Here is a 24515-nt window from a genome sequence, read left to right as displayed (position 1 = left end):
CCTGTTGTGAAATGAAACATCTCAACACCACAAAAAGGATTGGGGCAGCCTCCCCGAAATACTTGACGTTTCGACTGAAAAAGCAAATAAAATGAACGATGAGTCTTTACAGACAAGAGTCCAAGACAGAACTGCTAGTCAGAAGGAATATGGCGGTTTTTAAAGTATGATGGGGGAAAGGACATCATCTGGACAGGAACCGGAGGTGATGTCATCGAGCCTGAAGCCAGAAAGTGATGTCATCGGGACTGGAATCATCAGTGATGTTATCAGGCCTGGAACCGGAAAGTGATGTCATCGGGCCTGGAACTGAATAGTGATGTCATCGGGCCTGAAGCCGGAAAGTGATGTCATCGGGACTGGAACTGGAAGTGATGTCATTGGCCCTGAAACTGGAAGTGATGTCATCGGGACTGGAACCAAACTAAAATAAAAGGTGTGGGCACTTTTCATCAATCAACATTCAAAAAACACTTCTTAAGATCTTAAAAGCGCCCACCGTTTATTTTGCGAGTAACAAATGAGAGACTTCTTTTTTACTTTTGAGTACACTTTTTAACTTAATATAGGCATGATTTTTAAAAAGTATTTTTTATATATATTACTTTCTCGTATACAAAGTATTGGGAAAGTATTGGAATCGTCCATAGATTCGATGTTGAGATTTTGATGAATTTCAACGTTTTTAGACCTTCCGGACGTTCTCGTATATGAAGTATAGGGAAGGTACTGAGATCCTCCAAATATTCCATTTTGAGATTTTGATGAATCTCGATGTTTTAGATCTCCCTGACTCAGAAAATACCATTTTTGGAATTATGTCTGTGCGTCTGTCTGTGTGTAAACACGATATCTTGAGTACGCTTTCACTTAGGTCAACCAAATTGTGCTTACAAGTTGTGGCGGGCGGCTTGGGGCTGTGCCCAGCCGGGACACCTAGAAGGACCGAGAGATGAACTATGCCTCCCTCGGACCACGTCAGGGCAGCCGCCCTGGTTTGTATGGGGGCCACGGGAATTGGGCATGGAAGCTCAACCCTATAGGGGCCCTTGGCCACTTCCAGGGGGCGCCCTTTTATGAGTAAGGAGCCATGGACATCAGCACTTCCACCACACTCAGAGGTGCTGGTGGAAGAAGTACCAGGGACACCTGGAGTGCTTCCGGGTGGTCATGCGGCACTTCCGCCACACCAGAAAGTGCCACAGGAGGCTCATCAAGGGGCACCTGGAGCAGGTCCGGGTGGAAATAAAAGGGGCCGCCTCCCTCCAGTCATCAGCCGGAGTCGGGAGGAAGAGGACAGAGCTCGGAGGAGAGGAGTGGAGGCGGTCGAAGGAAGGCATTGGAAGGCTTGGACTTAAGGGTGATTGGTGCTGGGGCACTGTGTGCTGTGCGGGAGAGTTTTATTGTAAATAAATGTGGGTCTTCTCCACAAAGTATTAGATACAAAACATCGATTTCTATCAACTTTAGGGCTATCTCCACTAACCGGATTAGCTCCCTTGTTGGAATGAGTTCTTTTGTAATCGCAGTGTGTTACATAACCCAAATCGATATAGATATGATACTAAAAGGCGATACCCCTCCATTAGTGATACGGCGGTAAGAAATCACACACGCGGCATAACAGATGAAGGAAGCCAATGACAAGACTATCACTGAGGTGGAATCTCGATATATATACAGTCTGCCATTTTCATCGCTGCACTGGAAGGATTTTCAGGATCGGATGACGATATCTCCCATCCATCCATCGGCTTAATGAGTTACAACATCGGTCAGCTGTCCACTGAACCCACTTTTCATTCCTTTCCTTTTTTATATCAATTTTAATTATACTTTTTTTTTAATCTAAAGGAAGGACTTTTAAGATACTAACCTTCATCTGGTGACCGATGAAAGACACATGGAGCACTTTGGTGACGAGTCACTAGTGCGGTGCCTTATTTTCAGTCCTAAAGATCCATTTCTGTAGCTCGTCTCTGTTCCGGGTGGTTTGCTTTTGTGACGCGGCGCCACCTACAGATCAACACCCAGCATCGTGATCAATAAAAACAGCACACCCACACTGAAGCTGGCTCCTTGATTGCCCGTACAGGATCAAAGGCACCCTGGCACAACAAAAGAATGTGCCAAGCCTTTATACTCTTTCTCCATAAGCAGGACCCCACTTAGGTGAATCATGCCAATCCAAAATAGGAAAAGAAGATCCAACGTCATGCTGACTCTGACACACAGAAGTAGTACACGTTGCCCATTTCGCAGTTTCTCCTTCACTTGTCTTGTCTTCTAATGCTGGCCTAGCAGTTCTAATACGGTGAACCCCTGTGTGCCAAATCTGGCCTCGTGTTAGCTGTACATGTGAGTGGATTTATAAAATATTTTTTGTACAGAGCACAGTGACATATTAAACTTATATTCTCATTACTTTACCTTTTATTCAACAACAACAACAACAACAACAACATTTATTTCTATAGCACATTTTCATACAAAAAGTAGCTCAAAGTGCTTTACATAATGAAGAATACAAAAATAAAAGACACAGTAAGAAAATAAAATAATCCATCCTTCCATCCTCTTCTGCTTATCTGAGGTCGGGTCGCGGGGGCAGCAGCTTAAGCAGAGAGGCCCAGACTTCCCTCTCCCCGGCCACTTCTTCCAGCTCTTCCGGGACAATCCCAAGGCGTTCCCAGGCCAGCCGGGAGACATAGTCCCTCCAGCATGTCCTGGGTCTTCCGCGGGGCCTCCTCCCGGTTGGACGTGCCCGGAACACCTCACCAGGGAGGCGTCCAGGAGGCATCCTGATCAGATGCCCGAGCCACCTCATCTGACTCCTCTCGATGCGGAGGAGCAGCGGCTCTACCCTGAGCCCCTTCTGGATGACTGAGCTTCTCACCCTATCTTTAAGGGAAAGCCCAGACACCCTGCGGAGGAAACTCATTTCAGCCGCTTGTATTCGCAATCTCGTTCTTTCGGTCACTACCCATAGCTCATGACCATAGGTGAGGGTAGGAGCGTAGATCGACTGGTAAATTGAGATGCAGGTCAGGTGCCTCATTCGGGACTCCATGAGAAACACAAAGTCACACCAGCGGTACTCGAGGATTTTCTAGAGAGACACAGTACCAAAGGAGTCCAGTCTTCATCTCAGGTCACTGGATAGCGTCCATGTCTCGTAACCATATAGCAAGACAGGAAGCACCAGGACTCTAAAGACTTGGACCTTCGTCCTTTTGCAGAGATATCAGGGGTGCCACACGCCCCTTTAAAGTGACCTCATGACCCCCCCATGCTCTCCCAATCTGTCTACTGACTTCACAGGAAGAGTCACCAGAGACCTGAATGTCACAGCTGAGGTAAGTACACCTCTCGATGTGGCCGACACTCTCTCCTTAGACAGACACACTGCTGATGGCCGTGCCCAAGAGGTCATTAAAGGCCTGGATGTTGGTTTTTATCAGGACCCTCACAAGCCCAGACCCTCAGACTCCTCACTCAGCCTCTCGAGAGCCCCGATCAGAGCATCCATTGACTCCACGAAGATCACAGCATCGTCAGCAAAGTCAAGATCAGTGAATCTCTCCTCATCAACAGATGCCCCATAGCCGCTGGACCCCACGACCCCCCAACACCCAGTCCATGCAAACACTGAACAGAGTGGGAGCAGAACACACCGCTGACGAACCCCAGAATCAACTGGGAAAGACACAGAGGTCCTGCCTCCACTCTGTACAGCACTCACAGTACCAGTGAACAGACCAGCCAGGATATCCAGCAACCTCGAGGGGATCCCGTGAAGTCTCAGGATGTTCCACTCAACTGAGTCCAATGCAATACAATACAATTTATTTTTCTATAGGCCAAACTCACTCAAGAAGTGCCGCAATGGGGTTTAACAGGCTCTGCCTCTTGACAGCCCCCCTACCTTGACTCTCTAAGAAGACGAGGAAAACTCCCAAAAAACCCTTGTAGGGAAAAAATGGAAGAAACCTCAGGAAAGGCAGTTCAGAGAGAGACCGCTGTCCAGATAGGTTGGGGTTGCAGTGGGTGTCAAAAAGAAGGGGTCAATACAATACAATACAATACAATACAATACAATACAGATCCTCAAAATCCTCAATACAGTATAAAAATAAAAATATTACAAGTACGGAGCAGAATTCAACAGTAGATGATATCACATAATACGATTTGGATTTCCAACCACGTACCCTCGTCTGCCTTCTCTGTGCGAGTGGTCTTGCCAGCATTCTCAGTAGGCCAACCCTTCACTATCCCCCCTTGCCATATACTGCCCAGAAGTATAAATCTCCTTCAGTCCCTGCCTAGGTCGCCATGACGATGGACTAAACAATGGCACATGCCAGATTTCCTGGGCTTGACAAATATTATAAACACAGGTTAACAAAAATGTATATCTGCCAACTATCAATGAGTACACATAAGCTGATTAGAAGCCAAAATCCCCAGACATGTTCATTCTCACATCAGGTAAATACAAACATTTTCCAAGGAAGGAGCAGTTCTGTTATCACAATTTTTTGTTTTGTTTGCATGTCTGAGAAGTTCAAACTTCTGCAAGACTGCAAACACCTAAATCCTGTAGACTGCCATCACAATCATCAGGAACAGGAATATTCTGGAAATCTGCCTTTCAGCTTCTCACCCCAGTCTCAACAATGGGTGCCTATTGCCTCTTCATCTACTGCAGGGATCTCCATCTCCGGTCCTGGAGGGTTACAGTGGCTGCAGGTTTTCATTCTAACCCTTTTCTTAATTAGTGACCTGTTTCTGCTGCTAATTAACTTCTTTTGAAATCATTTTATTTGACTTGCTCTTAAAGATTCAGACCCCTTAATTGTTTCTTTTTCCTTAATCAGCTGCCAAACAAAAAATGAGATACAAAATGAACCAAAACAACTGGTGTCCATCATACAATATCTGAAAATAAAGAAAGATGAAGGTCTCAGGAGTGTCGATCTTCTCAGGACTCTAGTGCTCTTAGAAAAGAGAAAATCAGCAATTTCAGAAATGTCTGCTATTGCACAATTAGAGCAGCAACAAGCCATGGAATTAAAGAACGAATTTAATTAACAACGAGACTCTGTGCCTGATTAAGTAGTTGCTTGGAGTTTGAGGCCCTGACTCAGTTGGTCTTCTGCTGGCTCACTCACTTCTCATTTCATTTCTGTTTCATTGCCATTTAAAGAAAGAGATGAAGCAATTTAAAGCAACGATGAAGAAACTCAGGGGAACAAATCTTAAGAAACAAGTCAATTAAAATGAATGTTAAAGGAGTTAATTAGGAACAAAAACAGGTCACTAATTAAGAAATGGGTTAGAATGAAAACCTGCGGCCCTCCATGACTGGTGTTGGAGAGCCCTGCCTTAATTGTTTCTTTTTCCTTAATTAGCAGCCAAACAATAATGAGATACAAAATGAACCAAAACAACTGGTGTCCATCATACAATATCTGAAAATAAAGAAAACATTTAAATGGTGGTCTTAGAAAAAAGAAAATCAGCAATTACAGAAATGTCTGCTATTGCACAATGAGAGCAACAACAAGCCATGGAATTAAAGAACGAATTTAACTAACAACGAGACTCTGCGCCTGATGAAGCAACTGGTTGGAGTGAAATTTTTTTGGAGTTTGAGGCCCTGACTTAGTTGGTCTTCTGTTGGCTCACTCACTACACATTTCATTTCTGTTTGAAGAAATTCAGGGGAACAAGTCTTAAAAAACAAGTCAATTAAAATGAATGTTAAAGGAGTTAATTAGCAGCAAAAACAGGTCACTAATTAAGAAATGGGTTAGAATGAAAACCTGCAGCCACTGTAACTCTCCAGGACAGGCGTTTGAGACCACTGATCTATCCATCCATCCATTACCCAACCTGCTATATCCTAAGTACAGGGTCACAGGGGTCTGCTGGAGCCAATCCCAGCCAACACAGGGCGCAAGGCAGGAAACAAGCCCTGGGCAGGGTGCCAGCCTACCGCAGGGCACACACACACACACACACACACACACACACACACACACCAAGCACATACTAGGGACAATTTAGGATCGGCAATGCACCTAACCTGCATATCTTTGGACTGTGGGAGGAAACCCACGCAGACACGTGGAGAACATGCAGACTCCACACAGGGTGGACCCGAGAAGCAAACCCGGGTCTCCTAACTGTGAGGCAGACCACTGATCTACTGACCTTTAAATTTAATATTTACATGTTTGTTTGTTATTTTTTGTCTAAGAGAAAAAAGAAATCACCCAGTGTAAAAACAGTTGTTCCCTTCTGACATCTCTTTCTGAGATTTGACCGCAGGTTCTCAATGGAATTAAGATCTGGGGAGTTTCCTGGCCATGGGTTCATAATTTCAACATTCTGATTTCCAAGCCACTCCATTGTCACTTTTGCCTTGTGACGTGGTGCTCCATCATGCTGAAAAATACACAGGTCATCATTACCAAATGGCTCCTGGATTATTTGGAGAAGTTGATCTTGGAGGGAGTTTTGATGCTCTTCTTTATTGGGAAGAACTGGACGAGAAACAAGCTCACACATGGATTGTCTCAGGATGCTTCGCTGTTGGCACAGTCACACAGAACTCATTTCTTTCTGCGGACAATCAATTTTCCATACATCCCAAATAGTTGCAAGGAGGGTTGATCTGAAATAATAATTTTGTAAAAGTCTTTTTCTGTCCAATACTTGTACTTCCAGTGAATTTTCAGTCTGTTCTTGATGTTTAACTTGGACAGAAGTGGCTTCTTCACTGCCCTTCTTGACACGAGGCCGTTGTCCAAAAGTCTTGGCCTCACCCGCAGCCATCTGCTTCCAATACTGAGCACTGGTGCCAACACCATTCTGAAGTGCACTCCTCGGGTGGTGATGATCCTGGTGCTTGCTGGTCACTTTCAGCTGATCATTCTGTGCCAGGGCCAACAAAAGTTAAAATGGGTGTTTGTGGTAACGTGAACGTCTTATGCTGGTAAAGCTCTTTGTAATGAATTAATAGTTTACATCTGATCAATCTGTACGATCTGTATCTATATCTGTATACACATGTATAGACTGTAATTCTGCTTCACAATTTATAGATAATTTGAGTAAGTCAAGTGTAATTGTGGAAAACCAGTTAGATCATAATGTGACCTTGAGAGATGCTCTGGACACAGTGGCTCCCCTTAAAACAAAAGTGATCAAAGCACATAGAAACTCTCCCTGGTTTAATGAGAACACTCGAGCTCTTAAATTAGAGTGTCGAAAACTGGAGCACAGATGGAGAACAAATTGCATCTTTCAAATTGCATGGACAGAGCATGTTAAGAAATATAAAAAAGCTCTCTTTAAAGCTCGCTCAGACTACTATTTTAAAATAATAGATGGCATTAATAAAAATCCTGTGGTGGGCTGGCAACCTGCCCGGGGTTTGTTTCCTGCCTTGTTCCCGGTGTTGGCTGGGATTGGCTCCAGCAGACCCCCGTGACCCTGTGTTAGGATATAGCGGGTTGGATACTGACTGACTGACTGAATAATAAAAATCCTCGGGTACTGTTTTTAACAGTGGCTAATTTAACAAATGGGAATTCAGATCTACAATGTAAAATACCAACAGACATAAGCAGTATAGATTTTATGAACTTCTTTAATGAGAAAATTAAAACTATCAGATCCCAGATCTCAGCATCACAGTACAAACTATATACTAGCCTGGCAGACCTTGTCTCACATTGCATTCAACACTTTAGAAATTTTAATCCCGTAACTGAGCAGGATGTCTTAACTTCAATTTCTAAAATGAAGTCCACTACTTGTTCCCTAGATCCAGTGCCAACAAAACTAATAAAAAGTGCAATGGAAGTTCTTGCAGTGCCTATTCTAAACTAAACTAAAAGTGTCAGTCATTAAACCATTACTTAAAAAGTCAGACCTAGACCCACACATACTAAATAATTATAGGCCTATTTCAAATTTACCCTTTCTTTCTAAAATACTAGAAAAAGTAGTCGCCAGTCAGCTTCAGTCACACCTTACGCATCACAATTTACTTGGGTAATTCCAGTCTGGTTTCGGCACTCGTCATAGTACATAAACGACACTAATGCAGGTTGTAAACGATATTCTGATATCCTCTAATGAAGGAAACTCCACTGTAATTATGTTGTTAGACTTAAGCACAGCGTTTGACACCATTGACCATTCTATTTTAATGAACAGGCTGAAAATGATGTTGGGCTTACAGGCACTGTGCTCGCTTGGTTTAGTTCTTATTTATCAAATCGATTCCAATATGTACAGGACTGACAGGACTTCATCATTATACGAAAAATTTAATATGGTGTCCCGCAAGGCTCATTATTTGGAAACTTTACTGGAACGAAATGTGCTGACAGGACTCCATCATTATACACAGAAGTGAGATATGGTGTCCCGCAGGGTTCAGAATCTCGGACCTTTACTGTTTTCACTTTACAGGCTTCCACTGGGATCTCTCATTAGGAAACATCATGTTAATGTTCACTCGTACGCAGGTGACACCCAGTTACACTTTTCTTTTAGATCAAATGAAGTTTCTCCGATGTTGTCTTTAATTAGTTGTGTTAGTGAATTAAATGAGTGGATGGATGAGAATGTCTTGTCTTTAAACACAGAAATGTTAATTATTGGAGGTGATGACGCTGATCACAAAAATATTTTGTGATCATTTAATTTAGTTGGAATCCCCTTTAATTTTACTGAATCAGCCCACAGTCTGTGAGTTATCTTTGACTCTAGCAGGTCACTTAAAGCGCACCTTACAAAGTTGTCCAAATCAGGTTTCTTCCATCTTAAAAATGTTGGGAAATGAAGGCACTTTCTAAATAAGCGGGATTCTGAGAAATTCATTCCTGCGTTTATTTCTAGTAGGTTTGACTACTGCAATGCGGTGTTCACCGGATGTTCAAACCGTTCTTTATAGAGCTGCCAGTTAATCCAAAATGCTGCTGCAAGAAGTATTACAAGAACAAGAAAAATACGAACACATAACCCCAGTCCTCAAGTCCTTACACTCGCTCCCAGTTAAGTTTAGGGCAGATTTCAAAATCCTCCTTTTAACATTTAAAGCCTTAAATGGCTGAGTCTGCTTATGATTCAAAGGATTAATAAAATAACAATGGGAGGTCAGGCTTTTGGTCACAGGACCCCCTAAACTGTGGAGTGGTCTGCCTGCTACTATAAGAGATGCCCCTTCGGTCTCAGCTTTTAAATCCCCGCTGAAGACTCACGACTTCAGTTTAGCACACCCTGACTAGAGCTGCTGATTAACTGTACAGACTGCATGTCTGTTGTCAGCCATTAGCACTAAAACAGAAGGGACATGAGAGTTGGAATTTGTTACTAACCCTCCTCAAACATTCTGTTTCTCTTCTCGGTACTTAAATGTGGTACTTGGTGCAATGGCCCAGCTGCCAAGTTGTTCTGCCTGCCATCACTGATGGAGGATCACAGGAATCTTCTGGGATGAGGGGTCCTTTCATTGGATTGGCTGTCTCAGCAGTGGAATGGCCAATAGGGAGAGGAAGCTTGATGGCCATGGTCTCCAGGACTCTCTGAACAAATCCAAATCATATTATGGGATATCATCTAGTGTTGAATTCTGCTCTGTACTTGTGATATTTCTACTGCACTATTATATTGTATTGAAGATGACTTGTGTTCTGTTCTGTGTATTGTATTGATTCCCTTGTTGTTGACACCCACTGCACAACCAAACTACCTGGAAAGGGGTATCTCCTTGAACTGCCTTTCCCAAGATTTCTTCCATGTTTTTCCCCTACATGTGTTTTTTTTTTGGTTTATCTTGTCTTCTTAGAGAATCAAGGTTGCGGGGCTGCCAAGAGGCAAGGCCTGTTAAAGCCCATTGCAGCCCATCTTATGTGATTTTGGGCTCTACAAAAATACATTGTATTGTACTGTATTGTATGTAAAATCCAACGTCTGTCTGTATGTCTGTCTGCTTTTCACGAGAGAACTACTTAACAGATTTAGATCAGGTATTATTCTGTAGTTTGCTTGAACATTCCAGATGATTTTGCGACTTCTCTTATCTCTCCAATTTATTCGCACGAATCTGAGAGAGAGGCTGACCCATGACTGTTGTGCCAGGTGCAATGCAAACCACATCATCATGAAGTTCATGGACAACACAACAGTGATGGGCCTCACCAGTGGTGAGAAAGAGACAGCATAGAGAGAGGACTGATGGAAGAACAATGAAAGGGAGGCACCGTCAGCTGCAGATGCACCGCACTCTACTGCCTCATCACCAAAGTGGCCCATGCATCTTCTACTCATCACCTGCCTGAAAGTAGCATTCCGACGCCACTATTAAATTAAAAGTAAAGTCTAATTAAAAATGAAATTCAAACCTGACCTGACTTCAGGTGGCTGGGTAGACAGTTGACTGGAATTATAGCCAATTGTTTTGTACCTGTTTATGGCTCACACTCAATAATCAAGTTTGCAGATGACACCATGGTGGCAGGCCTGATCAGTGATGAAGATGAGACAGCCTACGGGGAAAAGGTCTAACACATAATAGTACGGCATGCTGATACTAATCTCACGCTGAGTGCCCAGAATACCAAACAGCTTATTGTGGACAACCTGTGGACTTGGAGGAGCCACGTACAGACCCCTATCGTTATTAACATCTGCCATCTTTAGCTGGGAATTCATCTGAAAAGCTCATTAAAGGCTTAAACAGACAGACAGACAGACAGATAGAGGGATAGACAGACAGATAGATAGATAGATAGATAGATAGATAGATAGATAGATAGATAGATAGATAGATAGATAGATAGATAGATAGATAGATAGATAGATAGATAGATAACAACAACAACATTTATTTATATAGCACATTTTCATACAAACAGTAGCTCAAAGTGCTTTATATAATAATGAAAATAAAAATAAAAGACACAATAAAAAAACAAATTAAATCAACATTAATTAATATTGATTAAGAGTAAAGTTCAATGGCCAGGGGGGACAGAAAAAAACAAACAAAAAAAAAAAACTCCAGACGGCTGGAGAAAAAAATTAAAATCTATAGGGATTCCAGACCATGAGACCGCCCAGTCCCCTCTGGGCATAGATAGATAGATAGATAGATAGATAGATAGATAGATAGATAGATAGATAGATAGATAGATAGATAGATAGATAGATAGATAGATAGGAAAGGCACTATATAATAGATAGATAGATAGATAGATAGATAGATAGATAGATAGATAGATAGATAGATGTGAAAGGCACTATATGATAGATAGATAGATAGATAGATAGATAGATAGATAGATAGATAGATAGATAGATAGATAGATAGATAAGCAGCTTTGGGTCAATAGCTCTATGGGAAGGGTGAATGAGTGGCCCGAACTTTAAGAATGGAAGTTGTCCCTTTTGCTAGTCTTGCCCACTTTTGGGGTAATATTTTTAGATTGTAAATCTGTATTCCGGCATCTGACCCCTAAAAGAAAGAAAGAAAGAAAGAAAGAAAGAAAGAAAGAAGTGCTAGCGATGGGCGCCACTCTTATTATCACTAATTTGCTCTTCAGGTTCTGTAAATTTCGTCCCGTCCAGTTTTGGTTCCTGCCTTGCTCCCAGTGCTGTCACAATAGGCTCTGCTCTCTCCCTCGACGTTATACTGGTTTACTCCGGTATGGCCTTCTGTAACCTTAAACAGGTTTAGCAAATAGATTCCAATCGTAGCTCTTAAATCTAGCGGGTGTCAGGTTCTGGCCGAGTGTCGGGTTTACAGCTCAGCATCCTGCTTGATGTCGTCATTCCCCCATTTGTTCGCCCCGAATTCCTTGTTTTATTCTGGAATTGGTTTCTCTTTCCTGCTGGGAGGTTTCATTTCACTCACAAGTTTGGACTTGAGACAGATGCAACATTTGAAACATATGCGGCTCTCGCGTGCTTCTTTATAGCCTCACACAGACAGCGCAGTCTGCCCAATAAAGGTTGCGTGCCGCCGTTGCTGATCTTCTGTAGGCTTTGCCCTGCCACCTACAGGTCGTAAATGGCAAGGCAGCCTTTTCACGCGCAGTTTGTGCCATGCAGACCATGTGGCAGTCCATCGCCACTGACTTTTAGAGAAGGGGGTTTTGAATATTCCATACCCATCCACACACACACACACGCATACACACATACACACAAAGAACACAGCTGTTGTGTACATATATGCTAAGGACAAGAAGTTTAAAAGAAACTTGTTTGGTTATGATTCGACAGTAAAGGCGCCCCTCTTGCTGGAAAAAATATGTCATGTTCTATTTAGGTGGTCATGGTTTATTTGTTATATGGTTGGGAGGTTGCGAGAAGCAGCGACTGCACTTGGAGATATGCCGGTGTTATTGAATTAACGATGGCCACTTTGTTTGTTGAGGTGACAATGGGGCGGTGTTTTTGATTTATTTGTTTAGGAAGCAGACGTCGCTCTTTTGATGACACACTCAACTTCCCCAGCGTTGATCCCAGAGGACCGCATTAACAGAATAAAAAAGCGAGACAATGAAAATGAAGAACATCTGGCACATTGCGAGCGACTCGACGTTTGTAATCGCAATGAAATGAGACGGAACCGAAGTCGGGCTCGCACCTCCGCTGCTTTAACAGTTGATACCTCAAAGCGCTTTGCCAGGCTGCTATGCAAATATTATGCTAATAGATTCCGTGTCCCGTTTTATTGTTTAGTTAACAAGGAATGGACGAGCGGGAGAGCGTGCTGAGCTCCATTTGTCTTATCACATCGCGTAGATTGCTTGACTTCTAATGGTGAAAAGCGCTATATAAAACTTTCATTTTTTTAATTAAAGTGTTTCATAAAAATGAACTCATCGTGAAAAAAATGCATGTACGAGACATCTATGGAAGCAGGGAATGAGGGCTCGACATCGCGTGTATTTTTTACACAATTGTCTTTGGTTTTATTGCTTTTTTTTACTGTCTGCAGCTGCGCCGCCCAGTAAAAGTGAGAGGGTTTCAAAAGACCCCCGCAATGTCGCTTCCGCTTAAGACAAAACGTGCACTCGTTTTTTTAAAAAAAAAAAAAACTCCATGAAAGCCAAAAAAAAAAAAAAAAACAGCTATTGGTATATAACACCGCCTTCCTTTCACGATAAAAATGGAAACTTGTTTTCTTCAACTCAGAACTTCTGCGTAGTCATATTAAATAAAACCTCAGATGAAATCAAGCAAGGGACACACAAACATCGTTCCCATTGATGACTTTTCACGCACACAAAACACACCAATATTATTATACGTCCATATTCCAAACCCACTTAGCGAGGGCAGGGTGACTGAGCAGCCGGAGCCTCTCTCAGGAAGCATCAGGTGTAAGGAAGTAATACCTGGACAGGAAGCCCCTCTATTAGACTGAAGACACACACACACACACACACATATACACTCACCTAAAGGATTATTAGGACCACCATACTAATACGGTGTTTGACCCCCCTTTCGCCTTCAGAACTGCCTTAATTCTACGTGGCATTGATTCAACAAGGTGCTGAAAGCATTCTTTAGAAATGTTGGCCCATATTGATAGGATAGCATCTTGCAGTTGATGGAGATTTGTGGGATGCACATCCAGGGCACGAAGCTCCCGTTCCACCACATCCCAAAGATGCTCTATTGGGTTGAGATCTGGTGACTGTGGGGGCCATTTTAGTACAGTGAACTCATTGCCATGTTCAAGAAACCAATTTGAAATGATTCGAGCTTTGTGACATGGTGCATTATCCTGCTGGAAGTAGCCATCAGAGGATGGGTACATGGTGGTCATGAAGGGATGGACATGGTCAGAAACAATGCTCAGGTAGCCTGTGGCATTTAAACGATGCCCAATCGGCACTAAGGGGCCTAAAGTGTGCCAAGAAAACATCCCCCACACCATTACACCACCACCACCAGCCTGCACAGTGGTAACAAGGCATGATGGATCCATGTTCTCATTCTGTTTACGCCAAATTCTGACTAATTCTACCATTTGAATGTCTCAACAGAAATCGAGACTCATCAGACCAGGCAACATTTTTCCAGTCTTCAACTGTCCAATTTTGGTGAGCTCGTTCAAATTGTAGCCTATTTTTCCTATTTGTAGTGGAGATGAGTGGTACCCGGTGGGGTCTTCTGCTGTTGTAGCCCATCCGCCTCAAGGTTGTGCGTGTTGTGGCTTCACAAATGCTTTGCTGCATACCTCGGTTGTAACGAGTGGTTATTTCAGTCAAAGTTGCTCTTCTATCAGCTTGAATCAGTCGGCCCATTCATTCTCCTCTGACCTCTAGCATCAACAAGGCATTTTTGCCCACAGGACTGCCGCATACTGGATGTTTTTCCCTTTTCACACCATTCTTTGTAAACCCTAGAAATGGTTGTGCGTGAAAATCCCAGTAACTGAGCAGATTGTGAAATACTCAGACCGGCCCGTCTGGCACCAACAACCATGCCACGCTCAGAATTGCTTAAATCACCTTTCTTTCCCATTCTGACATTCAGTTTGGAGTTCAGGAGATTATCTTGACCAGGACCACACCCCTAAATGCATTGAAGCAACTGCCATGTGATTGGTTGATTAGATATTAATGAGAAATTGAACAGGCGTTCCTAATAATCCTTTAGGTGAGTATATATATATATATATATATATATATATATATATATATATATATATATATATATATTCTAGGGGCTTCGGTCGCCAACCCCCCAGCGCTATGCACCACCCACTTCGCGTCTCTGCCGCTCACGTATGTGGATTTAATTTCCACCAAACAACAAATCTTTTAATTCTCGCGGATACGCCTCTTCAAGCAACACTACTTTTCCCTGATGGCAACACGATTTAGACGATCTACAAGTCTCCGACTTAAAGTTTAAAGCCAAACGATATCTACATACTTCTGTCATATCACCTATGTCCATACTGTATATTCAATCACTTTTCACTGTTCCATAATTTCACTGAGTAATAATTTCCATTTGTTTGCGCTAATGCGATCTTTATTATAATTTTTTTGAGACTTTCGAGTTTTAGTACCCTGCGGTGGGCTGGTGCCTTGCTCGAGGTTTGATTCCTGCCTTGCACCCTGTGTTGGCTGGGATTGGCTCCAGAAGTAATCAGACCCTTTGCTCAGTATTTAGTAGAAGCCCCCTTTTGAGCTAATACAGCCATGAGTCTTCTTGGGAAAGATGCAACAGGTTTTTCACACCTCCACACTCCTCTCTTGCCTCGTCTTTCTTCCACCCGACTCCAGCCCTGAATGAAGGGGGACGGCCCCTTTGATCCTTGCCCCGATGATCTCCAGGTGTTCCCGACACTCCCCCGTTGGCCACGCCCCAGCGTGGCGGAAGTGCCGGCTGTTCTCCTGGCAGCTCTCCGGGCGTCCTTTTAAATCTTTTAAACAGGTCCCCAAGATATTGGGGTGCCTCCTGGTGGTGACCACGGGCCCCTGCAGGCTGGGGCTTCCATGCCCTCAACCCATGGCCCCCAAAGCAACCAGGGCGGTGGCCCCCATGTGATCCAGGGTGGGCGCAGACCCATATCCGATTCCTCACGGTGTCCCGGCCGGGTCGTTGCCCCTGGCATCCCTGACACAGTATATATATATATATATATATATATATATATATACAGTATATATATATATACACACTCACTGGCCTCTTTATTAGGTACACGTGTTCAGCTGCATGGTAATGCAAATATCTAATCAGACACTCACATGGCAGCATTCTGGCATGTAGACATTGCTGAAGTTCAAATCGAGCATCAGAATGGAGAAGAAAGGTTTTTGAAGTGACTTTCAACATGTTGTGGTTGTTGGTGCCAGACGGGCTGGTCTGAGTATTTCAGAAACTGCTGATCTACTGGGATTTTCATGCACCACTATCTCTAGGGTTTACAGAGAATGGTGTGAAAAAGGGAAAATATCCAGTGATGGGCAAAAAAATATCCAGTTCTTTGGGCGAAAATGTCTTGTTGATACCAGAGGTGAGAGGAGAATGGCCAGACTGGTGTGAGTTGATTGAAAGGCAACAGGAACTCAAATAAGCACTCGTAACATTAGAGGTGTGCAGAAGAGCAGCTCTGATCACACAACACATCAATCATTGAAGCAGGTGGGCTACAAGAACAGGAGACCACACCAGTTGACACTCCTATCAGCTTAGAACAGGTAAATAAGGCTACAGTTCACACGGGTTCACCAAAACTGGACAATAGAAGACTGGGAAAACAGTGCCTGGTCTGATGAGTCTCGACTTCTGCTGTGACATTCAGGTGGAAAGGTCAGAATTTAGCATCAAGAGCATGAAAGCAGGGATCCATCCTGTCTTGCTTCAAAAGTTCAGGCTAGTAGTGGTGTAATGGTGTGTGGAATATTTTTTTGGCACACTTGGGGCCCTTTAGTACCAACTGTGGATCAATTAAATGCCACCGCTTACCTGAGTATAGTATCTCCATGCCTTTATGATCTTCTGATGGCTCCTTCCAGCACATAACACATATTTTTAGGACGTCACTGTGCACTGGAGAGATTCTTTTCAGAACTGGAAAGTGGCAAATATCATCCCTTTATATAAAAAGGGTGACGGAGCAGATCCAAGCAACTGTAGGTCAGTAAGCTTAACAGGCATCACAGGAAAATTAATGGAAGGAGCTTTTAAGGGTAAAATTGAGCAACACATGGCAAGGACAGGAGTTATTAGGAACAGTCAGCGTGGGGTCACAAGAGGGAGGTCGTGTTTAACTAACATGCTGGAATTCTATGAGGAGGCAACAAAAGGATACGACCAGAGTGGAGAAGATGAGATTATTGATCTGGACTTTCAGCATTTGATTAGGTGCCACATGAGAGGTTGGGCATCAAACTAAAAGAAGAGGCAGTTCAGGGTGATGTTTTTAGATGGGTGCAGAATTGGCTCAGACCCAGGAAGCAGAGGGTGATGGTGCGAGGAACCTCATCAGAATTGGCCGATGTTAAGAGTGTTGACCAGCAGGGGGCAGTGCTGGGGCCGCTGATATTGTTAATATTTATAAATGATTTAGATCAGGGGGTGGCACAGTGGCGCAGTGGTGCAGTGGTAGCGCCGCTGCCTCGCAGTTAGGAGACCCGGGTTCGCTTCCTGGGTCCTCCCTGCGTGGAGTTTGCATGTTCTCCCCATGTCTGCATGGGTTTCCTCCCACAGTCCAAAGACATGCGGGCTAGGTGGATTGGCGATTCTAAATTGGCCCGTGTGTGTCCTGCGGTGGGTTGGCACCCTGCCTGGGATTGGTTCCTGCCTTGTGCCCTGTGTTGGCTGGGATTGGCTCCAGCAGACCCCCGTGACCCAGTGTTCGGATTCAGCTGGTTGGAAAATGGATGGATGGATTTAGATCAGAATATAAGTAAAAAGCTGGTTAAGTTTGCAGATGATACCAAGATAGGTGAATTAGCAGATACTTCGGAATCTGTTAGATCATCATAGAGGGGCTTGGATAGCAGACAGTCTTGTGGCAGATGAAATTTAATGTCAGCAAATGTAAAGAATTACACACAGGAGGTAAAAATGTTTGGTGTGAATACACAATGGGCGGCCAGAAAAATCGAGAGTACACCTTATGAGAAGGATTTAGGAGTCACAGTGGACTCTAAGCTATTGACTGACAGACAGTGTTCAGAGGCCATTAAGAAGGCTAACAGACTGTCAGGTTATATAGCGCCTTGATGTGTGGAGTACAAGTCACAGGAGGTTCTGCTCAAGCTTTAAAACACACTGGTGAGGCCTCATCTGGAGTCCTGGGTGCAGTTGGGTCTCCATGATACAATGAAGACATTGCAGCGCTAGAAAATGTCCAGAAAAGAGCAACGAGGCTGATTGAGGACTACAGGGGATGAGTTATGTGGAAAGATTAAAAGAGCTGAGCCTTTACAGTGATGAAGAGGAGACCTGACTGAAGTGTTTAAAATGATGAAGGGGATAATTCCAGTGGATCAAGATGGTGACTTTAAGATGAGTTCATCAACAACACGGGGACACAGTTGGAAACTTGTGAAGGGGAAATTTCACACAAACATGAGGAATTTTTTTTCTTTACACAAAGAACGATAGACACTTGGAATAAGCGACCAACTAGTGTGGTGGACAGGAGGACTTTAGATACTTTATAAACTCGACTTGATGTTTTTTTAGAAGAATTAAGTGGATAGGACTGGTGAGCTTTGTTGGGCTGAATGGCCTCTTCTCATCCAAATTGTTCTAATGTCTAATGTTAATCCCGACACATACAGGCAGGACACAGGTTTAAGTCCTCACAGACCGCCACACAGTCCCTTTTGCTGCCAGTCCTTCCACCTCCACTCCTTCTTAACAGCTTTGTCTTCCTCCTCCTGACTCAAGCCATTGAGTGGGGTTGACTGGCTCTTTTTATAGGGCACCCAGAAGGAGACCAGATGCCCATCAAACATCTTCCGGGCAGCACTTTTTGGTGTGGCAGAAGTGCTGCCAAATAGGGCACTGTAAAAGTCCTAGCGGGCCCAGTGGTGTTGAGCTTCCATGTAGCCCTGCTGTAAGCCAAGGGCGCTGCCCTCTGTCAGTCCGGGGGAAGAGCAGTCTTGCAAATACTCTCTCCTCCAGTTCTTCCATACTCAGGGCATCCCAGCATGTATATATATAAACTGCTCAAAAAAATTAAAGGAACACTTTGAAAACACATCAGATCTCAATGGGAAAAAGAAATCCTCCTGGATATCTATACTGATATAGACTGGGTAATGTGTTAGGAACGAAAGGATGCCACATCGTTTGATGGAAATGAAAATGATCAACCTACAGAGCCCTGAATTCAAAGACGCCCCAAAAATCAGAGTGAAACAATTATGTGGCAGGCTAGTCCATTTTGCTAAAATTGAATTGCAGCAACTCCAAATTGTACGCAGCACTTTGTACGGCTCCTGTGTTCTTGTATACACGCCTGACAACATCGGTGCATGCTTCTAATGAGATGACAGATGGTGTTGTGGGGGATCTCCTCCCAGATCTGGACCAGGGCATCACTGAGCTCCTGGACATTCTGAGGTGCAACCTGGTGGCATTGGATGGACCAAAACATAATGTCCCAGAGGTGTTCTATTGGATTTAGGTCAGGAAAGTGTGGTGGCCAGTCAATGGTATCAATTCCTTCATCCTCCAGGAACTGCCTGCATACTCTCACCACATGAGGCCAGGAATTGTCGTGCACCAGGAGCCACTGTACCAGCATAGGGTCTGACAATGGGTCCAAGGATTTCATCCTGATACCTAATGGCAGCCAAGGTGCCTTTGTCAAGCCTGTAGCGGTCTGTGTGACCCTCCATGGATATGCCTCCCCAGACAATCATTAACCCACCACCAAACTGCTCATGCTGAATGATGTTACAGGCAGCATAATGTTCTCCATGGCTTCTCCAGACCCTTTCACTTCTGTCACGTGCTCAGGGTGAACCTGCTCTCATCTGTAAAAAGCACAGGGCACCAGTGGTGCATCTGCCAATTCTGGTATTCTATGGTGAATGCCAATCGAGCTGCATGCTGCTGGGCAGTGAGCTCAGGGCCCATTAGAGGACATGGGGCCCTTGGGTCACCCTCATGAAGTCTTTCTGGTTGTTTGGTCAGAGACATTCACACCAGTGGCCTGCTGGAGGTCATTTTGTAGGGCTCTGGCAGTGCTCATCCTGTTCCTCCTTGCCCAAAGGAGCAGATACTGGTCCTGCTGATGGGTTATGGACCTTCTATGGCCCTCTCCAGCTCTCCTAGAGTAACTGCTTGTCTCCTAGAATCTCCTCCATGCCCTTGAGACAGTGCAGGGAGACACAGCAAACCTTCTGGCAATGACACGTATTGATGTGCCATCCTGGAGAAGTTGGACTACCTGTGCAACCTCTGTAGGGTCCAGGTATCGCCTCATGCTACCAGTAGTGACACTGACTGTAGCCAAATGCAAAACTAGTGAAGAAACAGTCAAAAAAGATGAGGAGGGAAAAATGTCAGTGGCCTCCACCTGTTAAACCATTCCTGTTTTGGGGGCATCTCATTGTTGCCCCTCTAGTGCATCTGTTGTTACTTTCATTAACACCACAGCAGCTGAAACTGATTAACAACCCCCTCTGCTACTTAACTGACCAGATTAATATCCCATAAGTTTCATTGACTTTATGCTATACTCTGATTAAAAAGTCTTCCTTTAATTCTTTTGAGCAGTATATATATATACAGTCATATGAAAAAGTTTGTGAACCCCTCTCAGCCTGCATAATAATAATAATTGACTCTCCTTTCAACAATAAAGATAACAGTGGTATGTCTTTCATTTCCTAGGAATATCGGACTACTGGGGTGTTTTCCGAACACAGATTTTTAGTGATGCAGTATTTAGTTGTATGAAATGAAATCAAATGTGAAAAACTGGCTGTGCACAAATGTGGGTCCCCTTGTCATTGTGCTGATTTAAATGCCTGTCACTGCTCAATGCTGATTACTTGTAACACCAAATTGGTTGGATTAGCTTGTGAAGCCTTGAACTTCATAGACAGGAGTGTCCAATCACGACTGGTAAAAGGTATTTTAGGTGGTCAATCGCAAGTTGTGCTTCCCTTTGACTCTCCTCTGAAGAGTGACAGACAGCATGGGATCCTCAAACTCTCCAAAGATCTGAAAACAAAGATTGTTGAGTCTTCTGGTTTAGGGGAAGGCTACAAAAAGCCATCTCAGAGGTTTAAACTGTCAGCTTTAACTGTAAGGAACAGAATCAGGAAATGGAAGGCCACAGGCACAGTTGATGTTAAACCCAGCAGGTCTGGCAGGCCAAGAAAAATACAGGAGCGGCATATGAGCAGGATTGTGAGAATGGTGACAGACAACCTACAGATCACCTCCAAAGACCTGCAAGAACATCTCGCTGCAGATGGTGTATCTGTACATCGTTCTACAATTCAGCGCAATTTGCACAAAGAACATCTGTATGGCAGGGTGATGAGAGAGAAGCCCTTTCTGCACTCACGCCACAAACAGAGTCGCTTGTTGTATGCCAATGCTCATTTAGACAAGCCAGATTCATTTTGGAACAAAGTGCTTTGGGCTGATGAGACACAAATGGAGTTATTTCGTCAGAACAAAAAGCACTTTGCATGGAGGAAGAAGAACACCGCAGTCCAAGAAAAACACCTGCTACCTACTGTCACATTTGGTGGAGGTTCCATCCTGCTGTGGGGCTGTGTGGCTCGTTCAGGGACTGGGGGTCTTGTTAAAGTCGAGGGTCTGATGAATTCAACCCAATATCACAAAGTTGAAGTTATGCAGGGGTTGGATATTCCAACAAGACAATGACCCAAAACACAGTTCGAAATCTACAAAGGCATTCATGCAGAGGGAGAAGTACAATGTTCTGGAATGGTCATCACAGTCCCCCGACTTGAATATCATCGAAAATCTATGAGATGATTTGAAGCAGGCTGTCCATCAAATTGAACTGAACTGGAGAGATTTAGTAATGAAGAATGGTCAGAAATACTTCCATCCAGAGTCCAGACACTCATCACAGGCTACAGGAGGACAGCGTCGAGAGGCTCAAAGGTTCAAAAGGAGGCTCAGCTAAGTATTGATGTCATATCTCTGTTGGGTGCCCACATTTATGCACCTGTCTAATTTTGTTATGATGTGTATTGCATATTTTCTGTTAATCCAATAAACTTAATGTCACTGCTGAAATACTACTGTTTCCATAAGGTATGTCAGATATTAAAAGAAAGTTCAGCCAATGAGAAACAAAATTAAGAGGGGTTCCCAAACTTTTTCATATGACTATATATATATAAATACTGTACTGTATATACTCACAGATTTGAATCGCAATCTGATTATTTGGATAGTTACTTTCCTGGTAACACTTGTGGTTGGTTGGCCAGTTGGCGAACAACCACCACATCCTTTCAGTTGTGAGAAGCGCATCGTGGATATGTGGTACATCCATCCATCCACCCATTTCCCAACCAGCTGAATCTGAACAAATGGTCATGGGAGTCTGCTGGAGCCAATCCCAGCTAACACAGGGCACAAGGCAGGAACCAACCCCGGGCAGGGTGCCAACCCACCGCAGGACACAAACAAACACACACACACCAGGGCCAATTTAGAATCACCAATCCATCTAACCTGTATGTCTTTGGACTGTGGGAGGAAACCGGATCTCCCGAAGGAAACCCACGCCGACACGGGGAGAACATGCAAACTTCACGCAGGGAGTACCCGGGAAGTGAAACCGGGTCTCCTACTGTAACTGTGCGCTACCTGTGGTACAGTATCTGCCAAATGATACAAAGAGTACACGACACGTGTTTCTCCCTAATTGGGGCTCATCAGGTGTGTGCACCTTTGCTTCCTTATTATGATGATTGATCCTCAGACATCAGGGCCTGAGGTGAAGCCTCTGACATTGTGCCATGGCAGCTGGTTCACTAACTTGCCGGGGTGAAGATCAGAGAATTACATTTGGAGGTCTGAATTGCAATCTGATCATTTGGATGGTTATCTACCAGGTAATGCTTTTGGTTGGTCAGATTTAAAGTCCAGATTGTGAGTGAAGACTGAACAGTGCTGTCTGGAGGGGGAACCAGGGTCCCACTCCTTCCACGGTTTCAGCAAATCAACGTGATAAACCCGTTCATCTGGTTGATGATTGGGTTGTTTCACCAAATAATCTACAGTGCATCCAGAAGGTATTCACAGCGCATCACTTTTTTCACATTTTGTTGAGTTACAGCCTTATACCAAAATGGATTAAATTCATTTTTTTCCTCAGAATTCTACACACAACACCCCATAATGACAACGTGAAAAACGTTTACATGAGGTTTTTGCAAATTTATTAAAAATAAAAAAACTGAGAAATCACATGTCCATAAGTATTCACAGCCTTTGCTCAATACTTTGTCGATGCACCTTTGGCAGCAATTCCAGCCTCAAGTCTTTTTGAATGTGATGCCACAAGCTTGGCACACCTATCCTTGGCCAGTTTCGCCCATTCCTCTTTGCAGCGCCTCTCAAGCTCCATCAGGTTGGATGGGAAGTGTCGGTGCACAGCCATTTTAAGATCTCTCCAGAGATGTTCAATCAGATTCAAGTCTGGGCTCTGCTCTGGCTGGCCTCTCAAGGACATTCACAGAGTTGTCCTGAAGCCACTCCTTTGATACCTTGGCTGTGTGCTTAGGGTCGTTGTCCTGCTGAAAGATGAACCGTCGCCCCAGTCTGAGGTCGAGAGCGCTCTGGAGCAGGTTTTCATCCAGGATGTCTCTGTACATTGCTGCAGTCATTTTTCCCTTTATCCTGACTAGTCTCCGAGTTCCTGCCCCCCACAGCATGATGCTGCCACCACCATGCTTCACTGTAGGGATGGTATTGGCCTGGTGATGAGCGGTGCCCTGTTTCCTCCAAACGTGACGCCTGGCATTCACACCAAAGAGTTCAATCTTTGTCTCATCAGACCAGAGAAGTTTGTTTCTCATGGTCTGAGAGTCCTTCAGGTGCCTTTTGGCAAACTCCAGGTGGGCTGCCATGTACCTTTTACTAGGGAGTGGCTTCCGTCTGGCCACTCTACCATACAGACCTGAAAGGTGGTTTGCTGCAGAGATGGTTGTCCTTCTGGAAGGTTCTTCTCTCTCCACTGAAGACCTCTGGAGCTCTGACAGAGTGACCATCGGGTTTTTGGTCACCTTCCTGACTAAGGCCCTTCTCTCCTGATTGCTCAGTTTAGATGGCCGGCCAGCTCTAAGAAGAGTCCTGGTGGTTTCGAACTTCTTCCACTTACGGATGATGGAGGCCACTGTGCTCATTGGGACCTTCAAAGCAGCAGAAATGTTTCTGTAAACTTCCCCAGACTTGTGCCTCGAGACAATCCTGTCTCGGAGGTCTACAGACAACTCCTTTGACTTCATGCTTGGTTTGTGCTCTGACATGAACTGTCAACTGTGGGACCTTCTATAGACAGGTGTGTGCCTTTCAAATCATGTCACATCAACTGAATTTACCACAGGTGGACTCCAATGAAGCTGAAGAAACATCTCAAGGATGATCAGGGGAAACAGGATGGACCTGAGCTCAATTTGGAATAAGGCTGTAACATAACAAAATGTGGAAAAAGTGAAACGCTGTGAATAGTTTCCGGATGCACTGTATGAGCCCCTTCCTCTCCTTAACTTCATATGGGCCTTGCCAAAGGGTCAGTAACTTAGAGTTTGAGGTGGGAATGAGAACCATGACATGATCTCCCAGACGGAACTCCCAAAGAGGCCGTGGTCATAATAGCAGGCCTGAGCTGCTTGCACCTTTTCCATATGTTTTTTAACAATGGGTTGAATTTTTGCAAATGTATCTCGTAATTGTGTGATATTTTCCAATATGTTTGTAGATGGGAGGACCTCTTC

The sequence above is a fragment of the Polypterus senegalus genome, chromosome 3 (genome assembly GCF_016835505.1).
Source record: "Polypterus senegalus isolate Bchr_013 chromosome 3, ASM1683550v1, whole genome shotgun sequence".
In the NCBI taxonomy this organism is placed as follows: Eukaryota; Metazoa; Chordata; class Cladistia; order Polypteriformes; family Polypteridae; genus Polypterus; species Polypterus senegalus.
The sequence above is the reverse complement of the archived record's forward strand: the minus strand, read 5'-3'. Positions refer to the sequence as shown.